General features: G+C 35.4%; 1 pseudogene; it reads right to left on the bottom strand.

Annotated features, from left to right (window-relative positions):
• Nucleotides 1-1,531: 1,531 nt before the first annotated feature.
• Nucleotides 1,532-3,683, bottom strand: LOC145060561 (uncharacterized; annotated as a pseudogene).
• Nucleotides 3,684-11,435: the final 7,752 nt, after the last annotated feature.

Raw genomic sequence — 11,435 nt, 5'->3', positions numbered from 1 at the left:
TTAATTTTGTTATACTATGGATGAATTATTATTATGATCATTGGAATTTGTAAGATATGGTTTGAATGAAATGTTTTTGAATTGGTAATATGTGGCATAAACTAATGGATAAAAAATGTAAAACTGAATTATAAAGTAGATATTGCTAGCATGAAGACTCGAACTTATGCTTATGCTAAAAGAGGGTGCGGTTAAGCCAGTTGTGTATAATTTGTTGAAAACATAGTATATAATGAATAATTAACAACAAATTCATTACAAAGTTATTTTTAATTACATTAACCGAGCATGTTAAAGTATATAATCTATCTAGATTATTTTCCTTAATAACAAATTCCTTACAAACTAATTTTTAATTACATTAAGTATACTTCATCACAAAAACAACATGGGTTTTACAAATACTTCATCATACTCAAACAACATAGCAAGTAAAAATGACTAAAATGCCCCCTTTTAACAGAATGATGTAAACACAAAAAAACATCTCAGGGTGAAGCCCGGGCTTTTTTCCTAGTTTACATTTATGTATTGATATTAAACCAAATTACAAATTAAGTTCATTGCAAAAAACATTAAACACAAAAACATCTAGTAATTATCTTCTTCCTCCTCTTCTTCTTCATCCTCTTCTTCTTCATTGCTCGATGTACTATACTCATAACTACCCTCGCTGTCAGGAATACCATCATTGTTGTCCTTATGAAATCCAGCTTCTTCATCAATATTAATTTCATTATCTGAACCGTTGCTTGACATTTCGTGATCATCATCATGATTGTCTGTATCGGCTAGACTTGGTATACTGATTTCATTTGATTCAACTTCATCTTCTTGGAAAGCAACATCTTTCTGAGGATGATTTTCCTCGGTCCAACCACGTGGTTTAACCTTAAATACAGCCCACCAGTCCGAGTTGTTTGTTTTCGAACTTGGGTAGGGAATGTAACACACTTGAGTGGCTTGCATGGCTAAAACAAATGGCTCGAACTTGTTATATTTTCTTTTGGCGTTTATCTTGACCAAGTTATATTGTTTGTGAACCTTAACTCCTATGTTAGGTGTTGGATCGTACCAATGATATTTAAACAAGACCGTGGTTTTAATTGGGTAACATGGGTACTCGACTTCTAAAATTTCCTCTACCTTACCATAATAATCACCTCCTTGGCTACTAACACACAATCCGCTATTGGCTGTTGATTTGTTCAGACTATGAGCGTCTGTGTGAAACTTGTAACCATTGACAAAGTATACAGTATATAACTTCACTTTTTTGAATATCATTTTGGATTGGTCAGATATAGACTTGTTGTTTATTGGGATCTTACGTGCTTATATGAATAATGGTAAAACACTTAATTAGAGTTAATTATAACCATAACAAAAAATAATAAATTTTAAAAAATACAAAAATAACACCCACATAGTTTTGAAACCATAATGCAAAGGTCTTCTCAACTTCAGCTGCAAGGACCTGTTCATCCATATCCCCCATAAGTTCATTCATATGTTCTTCAAATATTTTGTATCAGCATTTCAATAACATTTTAAAGTAACTATGAATGTAATAAATAAAATGATGCATGTAAATGTTATTCGATCATAACAATTACACAACAAATGATTATTACAATTAAAAGTGATGCATATGATACGTACAAACCTGATGCAATGCTTGATATTATCTTCGTTAAGGAGTATGTAAGTTTGGGCAGGATGCACTTCCTCATCAGACATCATTCTATTCATGAATCTTCCATAATGACGCCCAGGATATGAAAATATATGTAACATATCGTTCTTAGCATCCGCTTGCTCATCTCCTCCTCCATCATCATTTCGAGGCAACTTTCTATTACGTGTGGGGACACCAGTCTCGAAATAATGAGAGCAAGATATTGATGCTTCACGTAGCAAGTATGCATTAACAACGGACCCTTCCACTCTAGCTTTATTTTTCACATTTTTTTCAACTGATTTAGATACCTATAGTGAAGATTGTTTAAATTAGCTTACAAAAATAGCAACATACATTACGATGTACCATACAAACCTTTCAAATGGATACATCCACCGATATTGGACAGGACTGACTATCTTCCCTTCGTATGGAAAATGTACTAGTAAATGTTCCATGGAGTTAAAAATACGAGGGAAAAAGATGGTCTCTAATTTTCATAATATTATTGGGATCTGGGTTTCAATCCTTTCCATGTCTTTTGTTGTGATTGATGTTGCTGTTAATGTTTAGAAGAAAATACTCAACTCTATTAATGCTTCCCACACTTGTTGTGGCAACATCTCATGAAATGCAATTGGCCTCAATCTTTGCATAAAAACATGACAATCGTGGTTTTTCATTCCGAACAGTCTACACCTGTTAAATCAACACACCTCCCCAAATTAGAAACATAAGCATCGGGGAAACGCAATTTATCCACCCATTGGCATATGGATTTCTTTTGATTCTTGTCCAAAGTGTAGTATGCTCTTTCATTATCTTCGACTCCTTTTATCTTCCTACAATAAAGCTTCAGATCTCTTCTGGCTGCTACATTGTCCTTCGTTTTCCCCTTGACATCCATTACAGTGTAAAAAAACTTTTCAAATACATTTTTAACAATATGCATAACATCAAAATTATGTCAAATGAGGTTTATTTTCCAATACGGTAAATCCCAAAATATGCTTTTCTTTTTCCAACCATGATCACCACATCTTTTGTTTACATCATCAGTATTTAGTTAAATCACTTTTACCAAACCTAATTGTTCAATCTCCATTAAAGTTTGTTCACCATTTTTACTTGGAGGAGGACCTTCTATCACTTGACGATTCTTCCTAAACTTATTTTTATCCTTTCTATATGGGTGATTTACCTGTAGAAATCTTCTATGGCAGTCAAACCATGATATCTTATTACCATTCTCTAGTCTGAATGATTGTGTAAGTTTCCCACAGTGTGGACATGCTAGCTTACCTACTGTAGACCATCTGGACAACATTGCATATGCTGGAAAATCGCTTATTGTCCACATCAAAGCTGCTCTTAGATGGAAATTTTGTTTTAAAGATATATCATACATTACTACGCCTTCTTCCCATAATTGCACCAACTCTGCAACAACTGGTTGCAAAAATACATCTATTTTATGCTTAAGGTTTGATGGTCCTAGCAGAAGTGCGGTCAAAAACATGTAATGCTCTTTCATGCACATAGAAGGTGGAAAATTATAAGGTGTTATAATAATAGGCCAAGATGAATATTGTTTTCCAAATGCTCCATGTGGTGCAAACCCATCTGTACTTAGGCGTAATCTTACGTTACGTACTTCTGCTGCAAATGAAGGATGACTTTTGTCAAAGTGCTTCCAAGCTTCCACATCATGTCCATGATTCTCGGAGTGCCATCGCATGGAAGTGATTGTGGCTTGTGAACCATATAGTCTATTCAACCTTGGAGTCAAAGGAAAGTAATGCATTTTCTTGAAGGATACACAAGAACATCTGGCCAAATTTTTTGAGCGTTTGTACCTATCTGCATTGCAGAATTTGCAATGATAAAGATCTTTGTCTTGCCTCCAACATATCATACATCCAGATTTGCAGCAGTCAATCATCTCCACAGGCAAACCTAGTTCTTGTATTAAATTTTTGCTCTCGTATAAACTACCTACCATAATATTCTCCTCCAGTAACACATCATTTATCAACTAACAGATAGCATCATAACTTTGCTCAGGTATGCGATACTCTGGTTTTATATTCAATAGTCTAGCTACAATAGATAGTTGTGTCACTTTTTTACATCCAGGCCACAATTCTTTATCAGCTGCATCTAGCATATCAAAGAATTTTTATCTAGTGCATTTGGCTCCTCTTCAAGATCATTATTATTTAAATCAGGAGCCATTGCATCTATGACCATATCTCTATAAGAACATGCACCTTCACTAAAATTTGTGTTTGAATCATCCACCCTTAAAAACATATTGGCATCATCAATTTATTTTTCCCCATGTTTATCCCAACACCAATATTCCTCAACAAAACCAAACTTGTACAAATGAGTCTTAACAGTATCAACTTTTGTACATGGTATGTTACGACATTTTATGCATGGGCATTTGATTTTATTTTCGTCCATGAACCTATGTTGACTGGTAGCAAAATCTATAAATTTTTTCACTCCTTATACAAAAACATGTGATATACAACTACTACTATCTTTTCTTTCATACATCCACTTTCTACTTGGATTGTTCATTGTCTTAAATCTGTAAAGTATAAATGTAAATAACATAATATTAATTGTATGTTTATTAATGTTTATTTGAATTCATATATGACATTTGAATTAAATATATAGTTACCATAAAAACATCACAATGGTACCTTCACAACGACTGGTTTCACAAAGCTAATGACCAAATGATAAACAAATCTTCAAAGTTTTCTAATTTGAATGGTTGAACAACTTTTGTAATTGGATAATGGCTTAGAATATCAGTAGAATGCTTTAATTGAGATCGACACTTGCAGTAGAAATATTCAAACAAAGTGTGTATCGATTAGGGAACCTTCGACAACCCTTGATTCCAATGTGTTGGATGGATATTAGGTCATATTATTGGGTCGATATTATTCAATAACAGTTTAAAACCCATGTAGTATATGGGTAAATATAAATTTAAATAACATTTATAATAAATATAAAAATATAGATATACTTAACATATAAATTATATATATATATATATATATATATATATATATATATATATATATAGCATTTTTCTTAATAACGACTTAATTAAAGAAAGTTTTTTATTTCCATAACAAAAATGTCGTCTTCACTTTATAAATTGCAAATAGACCAAAGTTTCACTGAAATATAACAAAATTGGTCACAACGAACTTTTGGTTAGTAAAATGGAAAAGACAAAAATAACATACATATCAAAAGTAACATATATATACTTACATATCAAAAGTAACATCAAAATACACATACAATATGCATCACTAATTGTGTGAATCAAACAACTATCATATATACAATTGTTCAAAACTAATGTAAAGCATCCTAGAAAACATTACAAAACATGCATCCCACAAACAAATTTCACAATTCAACAACCAACTGTATTGATTCATAAAAGCTATTCCATAACTGCTCATAGAAGGATGCTTTGCACAACTTCTATGTAAGCCATGGAATTTTATCTGCTTTGACCGCCTTACCAAGTGGTTTTGAACCTTGTTACACGCATGCCTTAGATTCCAACTCCTTCTACTATTAACGTAGGCATTATTTAACATGATCAGAGCTTCTTCCTTCCTTTCAATGCCTTCGGCCATCAACATCATTCCCAAGACAAAGATCGCATCCAACTGCCCCTGATCGGCTGCATTTTGATGCAACTGTTTCCCTGCTATTTCTTCCCCTAACGTAAAATATTTCGTCTGACATACAAATAAGTAATCATACAATTTTAAAAAAACAAATATATAAACTAATTGAATTCGCAATAATCCGATTGGTTAAAAAAAGATTACCATTCCATCGTCGAAGAGTACGTGTGGGTTGTTCAACATTCTGCACCTGCTTATGACTACATACTGTCTAATACTTAAAGGACGAAACCTTAGTCGATTTGTGTCTATGATTTTTTATATTGTGTCTGATGATACAGAATCCCTAAACAGTTTGCAACTATAATTCACACAAATCAACAAAGTTAATCTATTAACCACTAAATTAAATATGTATATAAGTATAATATAAGTAATACAGATCATACTTACACTAACTGGCACTTAAAAGCATCGATTGGTGAATTTCCTCCAACGGTAGTTACTATTTTTTTCGATCAAGCGCGATGGCAAAGCAGTAATTCTTGTACCTTGTTGTCTTGTTTGCATTCTTTCTTATGAACAACTTGCTTCCATTATGTTGAACTGTGTCGAATGTATTCAAATTATATAACAACAACGATTTTAGGGTTTATTGATCAACGTGTCAGAATTTTAACTGTTGGGGATGGAATGTAGAAGATCATTCGCCGATAAATTGAATCGACAACATGACTCTGACTACAAATTATGGCGCCTAAATATGTAGACTGTGAATTGACATAATTGCCCTTTAAGTAACAAAGATTACTACGTAAACGGTTAGGGTATTTTTGTAAATACCTACGGATATTTTTGTAAATAAATTAACAGTTTAAATTTAAAAAGATGAAGTTAAATAAAATTATTCAATAAAGTTATACAGACAAATTTGAATAAAATTAATGACATAAGTAGGATTCGAACCTCCGATTTCGGGTGGAAAGTAAGACGCGTTTGCAATCTAAACTAAATTAACTTCAGTTTCTTTTAATTAAATGGACACCATAAGCCATTACCATGTGGACCAATGGCACATATGTCATCCATGCATACCATAAGCCACTACCATGTGGACCAATGGCTCATATGTCATCCATATGTCATCCACGGACACCATAAGCCACTACCATGTTGACCAATGGCCCATATGTCATCCATGGACACCATAAGCCACTACCATGTGGACCAATGGCCCATATGTCATCCATGGACACCATAAGCGACTACCACGTTCACCAATGGCCCATATGTCATCCATGGACACCATAAACCATTACAATCTGGACCAATGGCCCATATGTCATCCATGGACACCATAAGCCACTACCATGTGGAACAATCGACCATATGTCATCCATATGTCATCCATCGACACCATAAACCACTACCATGTGGACCAATGGCCCATATGTCATCCATGGACGCCATCAGCCACTACCATGTGGACCAATGGCCTATATGTCATCCATAGACACCATAAGCCACTACCATGTGGAGCAATGGCCCATATGTCATCCATGGACACCATAAGCCACTACCACGTTGACCAATGGACCATATGTCATCCACGGACACCATAAGCCACCATTATATGGACTAATGTCCCATATGCCATACATATGTCATCCATGGACACCATAAGCCACTACCATGTGGACCAATGGCCCATATGTCATCCATGGACACCATATGCCACTACCATGTGGACTAATAGCCTATATGTCATCCATGGACACCATAAGCCACTACCGTGTGGACTAATGGACCATATCTCATCCATATGTCATCCATGGACACCATAAGCCAATACCATGTGGACCAACGGCCCATATGTCATCCATGGACACCATATAGGAGGACCGAAAAAAGGTTGTCGTCGAATTTTCTCACCGGAAATTCTTTTCCAGTTGATTCTTCGTGTCTTGCCTGATGGTTTTTAGAACTAGACGTTAGGAAGGGTAGATTGAGTCCAATGTGAATATGAGGGGTGGTTATTGTAGCTGAGATGGACGAGAAGTGGGGGGAACAGTCGGTTTTCCCCGCGTGTTCCTTTTTAATGTTAAGCCCTGATGAAGAGTTGTGGCTTCGAATGAAGACAAAAGGCAGAGAAGGGAGGTGTTACAGGTGATAGAGAGTCGAATGGGGTGGTTGGAGGGTCACCACGACCGGTAGCTCACCGGTTCTTCTTCACTTCACTTCTCCGGTGTCAACAAAAAAAATGGGAGTGAGATCGGGCATAGCAGCTACGAGGAGGGTGTTTCTTGGCAAATTGTAAGGGTATTTGGGTGTGGTGATCGTCGGCACTAAAGGGAAAAGGTAGTTTCTTTTACATATAATAACGCTGAGAAATCCTTAAAACTTAAGGGTACATGCAACCTATTAGATCTATGTCATAATACTATTGAAGTAACATTCTACTATACAACAAGAACACTATAAACCCTAGGTATTTTCGAAATTGACAAATAAGTTAGGAATTACATACCTTTTGATTGTTGTAGTAAATAATCAAAACTAAACTACTCGAAATACTCATGGAAGTAAGCACCACAAGGGTCGTACCTCTGATGGTTCACAGCCATACCCTAGCAACCAAGGAAACTTCAAGAGAGATTATAGAAGAGACAAAATTTCGGCTATACTCTTGAGGGGTAACTGGCCAAAATTTAGAGACTATTAGACCTTATTTATAGCTGACAAAGAAACCCTAGATAACTCTTACTTGATTAAAATAATAATATTTTAAATCAGGTAATTATCTGGTTTCCTAATTATCTCCAAGAGATATTATAGAAACCCTAGAATCACTCCAAAAACTATCCACCTCTCATGGGGAAGGTTCTGCAACCCTTTTGTTCAACTATTGAACATTTACCACTTAGGTCCTTATACTTTTAATTAATCCAATTAACCCCACAATTAATATAATTAATTTCGGGTTAAATCTTAATTAAGTAATACTATTTCTAATTAATATATTATTCTCATAATATATTAACAAATAATTGATTTTGATTTCTATTTAATTTATTAATCATATAATAAATTAATAAATCAGTCTCTCTCTAAATGTTATCCTATTCAATTACTAGGTTTGAGGGCAACCCAAAATGACTGTGCTACCATCAATTCAAGTATATATCAATTATAGTAATGGACTTAGACATCTAATCCAACAGTCTCCCACTTGGATAAGACTATAACTATAATTCCTAGTATAACTTCTGAACCGATCAGCAAATTGTAGCTTCCAAAAGCCGTTGTCGAACTCTCACCCAATCAGTTACGTGTCCTAGGAGAGAGAAAGGGGGGATGAAAAAGAAACACCCAACAAGAGAGGGTTGTGCTCGATGAAGAAAAGGAGGAGGGATGAATTGGAGGTGGCAGCCTTATGGCTCGCCGGTTTCTTTCTTCGTCGGAAATACCCAAAGAGAGAGAGAGAAAGAGAGAGAGAGAGAGAGAGAGATAAGTAAGGTTAAAGATAGTCGTAGTGTGAGAAGATGAAGGTAGATTCATCTTTAAGCTTTGACTGTATTTTGAAAGTTAAGTTAACTTTTAGAAGATATTTTTGACAAATAAATATATGCCAAGTATTTTAGTAATGTCGTTACGTTTCTTGGTTCGCATGTCGATAGATCCCGACATATGAAGTTTTTTCTGAATATGCCTGCTGATAATCTATGTCGTGTTAATTCCAAAAATGTAGACGAAATTAAATTTCAATAGACAGAACTCCAGGAATTAGCATTTAAAGTTTTGCGATTAATTGTTTCGCATTCAACAGATTTTACGAATCTGACTTTGGTCGAGATTAAAAATGTCATTAAAATGTAGTAAAATAATATACTGTAATATGAGTTCCAAAACATGCTTAAAAATATTTTACAAAGTTCGTAGCTATTCCAGACGAAGTAGTGCACAGTTCGTTATAAATACTAATTTCATAACTTAAAATGAACGTTACTTCTTCATACGATCCCCGTTTTGGATGTTCTTTATATCCACGAAATCAGGAGAAGGTAATCTATTCAAATTTCTTATCCATACTTCATACGAAAATTTATTTTAACGTCACAAATAGAATTAATTTTTGGTGATTTTCGATTCGTTCTTGAATGATGGATGGTTGGAACAGTTTCAAATGTTCTAAAAGTAATTATGAATGTAATATCTTTAATATACATTATAAACATAAAATTACAAACAATTGTTCTTTAACACAAAGCAGTTCGCGGTGGTTTGACCGCTAAACTCTGATTGATTTTTACCATTTTTTACAAACCCCAACATATATAGCCACTTTATAACACTGTTGTAATGGTCGGAATTCAGGTAATGACCTTTCATTCCCTTAAAATGAATTTTTTTTGCATAAAGGGTCCCCGCGTACGATGGGCATACATATAGGTACACTTAGCGTACTGGGAGAGCTGATCACGGTGGTGTACCATGTACGTGGGGTGTACGTGGCTGAAGCCCAAAAACCATATTTACACATTCTTAAGTTATTTGGACCTTACCCTAACCAGCCTCCATCACTCTCAAAAGTCCCTAAAACCCTAAATCCTTTGTGAACAACTCTTGAGCTTGTAAGTGCCTTAAATACGTCATTTTTGGTTTGTTAGCCAGGAAGCGGAAGCAAGCTTTGAACGTGGGAAAAGCTTTTGGATCTTGCATTTGGAGCAACTTAGGAAGCTTATGATGGTAAAAAAAAATTCACCTTGGTTATCCTTTTTTCTTGTTAAGTTAGGGTTTTTAGAAGTCCATTTTTGAGTCCATAAATCCTCTCTTATGAGTTTGGGCAACTCTAGAGGTTAGGTGGCTTAGATATGAGGTCCTTTGGGTTGATTATGGCATAAAAATGTAAACTTGATGACTTATATGGTTCCATGGAAGAGTTAAGACCCTTGGAAAGGTCTTAATGTGATATAAGGGGTTGGTGGGTGCTCTCATGGCATGTAAGAGCATAAGGTTGCCAACTTTATGCCCTAGGACCTTAAAAACGACTTGGATTTGGAATTGGAATGTTGAATCTTCGTGTATTAAGAACTTAATGGTTGTTGTGCATCACTCGCTTGTATGTTGGGCGTACCAATCTATACGTTGTGCGTACAACTGAAAGACCCTGTACGCTAGGCGTACTTCTGAGGTACGCTGGGCGTACGCTCCCCTATAAATGTTGGGCCTTCGGTGGACTTTTGGGCCAATTGAACTCCATTTAGTCTTGGGCCTCGACTGATTAGGTTAGATGAGCCTTGGTAATCATGTTGGGCTATTGATGTCATGATTGGGCCTTATTGGGCCATGTGGCCCACTATAGTTTTCGACTTTGAACCTAGGCCCATTAGTGAGGTAAATACTTTTGGGCCATTATGGAGGGTCTTGGATTTAGGATTTTGGGCTCTTTGTCTAGGTCGAGTTATAATCCTAATTAGGGTTATTTGTATATTTGTTTAGTGTGAGATCTTGGAACAGTAGTTGAGCAGCTATTGTTTTCAGCAGCCTGAGGGGAGTCTTCTCACTATATCATTGGGTCGAAGGCACAAAGGCCGGCCCATTACTTGATATGAGATTTCAATAGTTGAGTATGCAGTGGTTTTGTTAACTGGTATGTGTTGACTTATGTGCAGACCATGGGGGAGCCCATGACACTTGGTAAGACCATGGGGGGAGCCCATTACCCTTGGATGCAAGACCATGGGGGTAGCCCATGGAATTCCAGATGAAGACCATGGAGGGAATCCATGGCAATCTTTTGTATATATGTGCATGATTTATGTGGTTATGTGTTTTGTGTATTTTGGGAAAATCACTAAGCGTGTGCTTACATTTTTGTTGGGAAAATCACTCTCCAGTATTTCCGCACTTTTTTGTTTTGGATACTCTGATCTTTTGGACAATGAATTTATGTACTGGGATTTTGGGAAAACAAATATCGTTGAAATTTCTAATTATTAAATGAAAATTTTTATCTGAATTTTTGGGATGATACAATTGGATACACTAACACTCTCCATTAGATATGAATACTCGAT

The sequence above is a fragment of the Lactuca serriola genome, chromosome 1 (assembly GCF_051521515.1).
Source record: "Lactuca serriola cultivar US96UC23 chromosome 1, Lser_US96UC23_V15, whole genome shotgun sequence".
NCBI classification, from domain to species: domain Eukaryota; kingdom Viridiplantae; phylum Streptophyta; class Magnoliopsida; order Asterales; family Asteraceae; genus Lactuca; species Lactuca serriola.
Note: the sequence above shows the minus strand (reverse complement) of the source record. Positions and strands in the feature narration are given on the sequence as shown.